The 2,934-nt window shown below is 38.0% G+C and overlaps 1 pseudogene; it reads right to left on the bottom strand.

Annotated features, from left to right (window-relative positions):
* LOC139025046 (phospholipid-transporting ATPase VB-like) overlaps positions 1–2,934 on the bottom strand; it is a 32,307-nt pseudogene that overhangs the window by 16,523 nt on the left and 12,850 nt on the right.

The following is a 2,934-nucleotide window of genomic DNA, read 5'->3' as shown; positions in this document are numbered from 1 at the left end:
TGATGTGATGTTGAGTGATTGATGTGATGTTATGTGTTATTGATTGTGATGTTATGTGATGTGATGTTGATGTGATGTTGATGTTGTTGTGTGATGTGTGAGTGATGTGATGTTGATGTGATGTTGATGATTTGATGATGTTGATTGATGTGATGTGATGTTGATGATGTGATGTTATGTGATGTTGATGTTGATGATGATTGATGTTGATGAATTGATGTTGATGTTGATGTTGATGTATGTTGATGTTGATGTGAGTGTGATTTGATGATGAGTTGATTGTTGATGTGATGTTTAATTGGTGATGTTGATGTTGATGTTGAGTTGATGTGATGTTATGTTGATGTGTGATGTTGATGTTGATGTTTGATGTGATTTGTGTTTGTATTGATGTGATGTTGATGTGATGTGATGTTGATGTTGATGTTTGATGTTGATGGGATGTTGATGTGATGTTGATTGATGTGATGTTTGATGTGATGTTGATTGATTGATGTGATGTAGTGTGATATGTTGATGTGATGTTGAATGTTGATGTTGATTGTGCATGTTGCATTGATGTTGATGTTGATGTGATGTTTGATGTGATTGTTTTGATGTTGATGTGAATTGTTGATGTGATGTTGATTTGTGTTGATGTTGATGTGATGTTGATTGATTGAGTATGATGTTGATGTGATGTTGCATGTTGATGTTGATGTTGATGTGATGTGATGTTGATGTTTGATGTAATGTGGATGTGATGTTGATGTAGGTGATGTTGATGTAGTGTTATGTTATTAGATGTAATGTTTGATGAGTGATTGTTGATGTGATGTGATTGGTTGATGTTGATGTTGATGTTGATGTTGATGTGATGTTGATGTAATGTTGATGTTGGTGTGAGATGTTGATATGATGTTGATGTAATGTTGATGTGATGTTGATGTGATGTTTGATGTTGATGTTAGATTGTGATGTTTGATGTGATTGTTAGTTGAGTTGATGTTGATGTTGATGTGTGGTTGAGTGATGTTGATGTTGATGTGATGTTGATGTGATGTGATGTTGATGATTGATGTTGATTGATGTTGATGTTTGATGTTGATGCTGATTTGTGATTGTTGATGTTGATGTTGATGTGTTTCGTTGATGTGATTGATGTGATGTGATGTGATGTGATGTTTGATGATTTGTTGATGTTGATTGTTGATGTTGATGTGTGTTGATGTGATGTTGATGGATGATGTGATGTTGATGTGATGTTGGATGGTGATGTTGATGTTGTTGTTGATATGATGCTGATGTTGATGTTGAATGTGATTGTGATGTTGATGTGATGTTGATATTGATGTATTGATGTTGATGTTGATGGATTGATGTGATGTGATGGTGATTGAATGATTGATGTTGATGTTTGATATTGTATTTGATGTGATGTTGATTGTTGATGTTGATCGTTGAGTGTTGATGTTGATGTTGTGTTGATTGTGATGTTGATGTTGATGTGATGATTATGTGATGTTGATGTGATGTTGATGTTGATGTTGATGTTGATGTGATGTTGATGTTGATGTGATGTTGATGTGATGTTGATGTGATGTAATGTTGATGTTGATGTTGATGTGATGTTGATGTGATGTGATGTTGATGTTGATGTTGATGTTGATGTTGATGTTGATGTGATATCAGTAGCCTATGGCGTCATGTTGCTCAGCATGACCATATGTGCAACCTCAGATACGGCAAAGGGACACACCCACCCACACACCCACTGACCACAGAGTCATAAAAACATTATATGCTGTGTTTTAGGTTGAGTTATTTTAAGCATTTTACCATTCATAACTTTCTTGCTTGAGCGGTATGGATACATTGGGTACTCAGCCTAACAAATACATTGTTTCTATTGTTGTTGTTGTTATTGTTATCATAAAGCTATAATCTCACCAGTGGACTGCTGAATGCTACTTCCCCCTGGGCACTTCCTTCCTTGTTCCTGTGAGGTCGCTGGGCGCCATGGCAACATTGTATTACTTCTGGGTCATGGTCATGGTTGTCTTCCAGGGTCCATCCTGTCCTCAAGGGGAGTGGTCTCTGGTGGAAGAGGACCTCTTCCTCTGTGTCATCAGCCTCCCCAAGGACAGCCAGACGGACGTCTGCAGAGGAGAGCCAAAACATATTTACTGTACTCACTCAGTTAGTATAAGCTGGGCCCATGTCTGTTTGTACTGTAGAGCCAACTCCTGTTGATGTTTAATGATCATAGGAGTTGGCTAGACAGCATAAACAGATCCTGGAGCAGATTACAGTCAGTAGACTACAGAACCAGATGAAACTAGAAAGGGTCACTTTTCATCATTACTGGTTCTAGAACCCCTAATTAAAACTGCATCAGCATTTCAGGGGCCTAGCTCAAGGCCAGAGCCCCACAATATTCTGTTTAGTCTTCAAAAACATTTGAATGTTCTGAGAGATATAAGGAAACATTGGGTTGATAACAAGAGAGAGGTAGATTCCCATAGCAGTTCCTGTATGGGAATCTACTGTAGTCCAGATGGTTGAAACCAGGGTTAAAGTTGGTAAGCCAGCGGGGGTTTGTGGAACTTGTGATGAGGATGCGTAAAGGCACACTCCTTAATTTGTTTATACCATCAAAGACTGGACCACCAACAAACATCAATGCTGAAGCAAGTCACATTAAAATACCTAAAAAAACAACTAAGTAGACAACTAGTGGAAGAGCTCAAATTACATCCAGTGACCTTGACGATCACAATCAACCAATGTCTTTATAGTCCCAACTGGGTAGATAGGTCCTCGGATGCTATTTGAACAGCAGGGCATGTTCAACTGGTTTCAGTTCCCATTGTTTCTTTACAGTTCCCATTGTTTCTTTACAGTTCCCATTGTTTCTTTACAGTTCCCATTGTTTCTTTACAGTTCCCATTGTTT

The sequence above is a fragment of the Salvelinus sp. IW2-2015 genome, unplaced genomic scaffold, assembly GCF_002910315.2.
Source record: "Salvelinus sp. IW2-2015 unplaced genomic scaffold, ASM291031v2 Un_scaffold2182, whole genome shotgun sequence".
In the NCBI taxonomy this organism is placed as follows: Eukaryota; Metazoa; Chordata; class Actinopteri; order Salmoniformes; family Salmonidae; genus Salvelinus; species Salvelinus sp. IW2-2015.
Note: the sequence above shows the minus strand (reverse complement) of the source record. Positions and strands in the feature narration are given on the sequence as shown.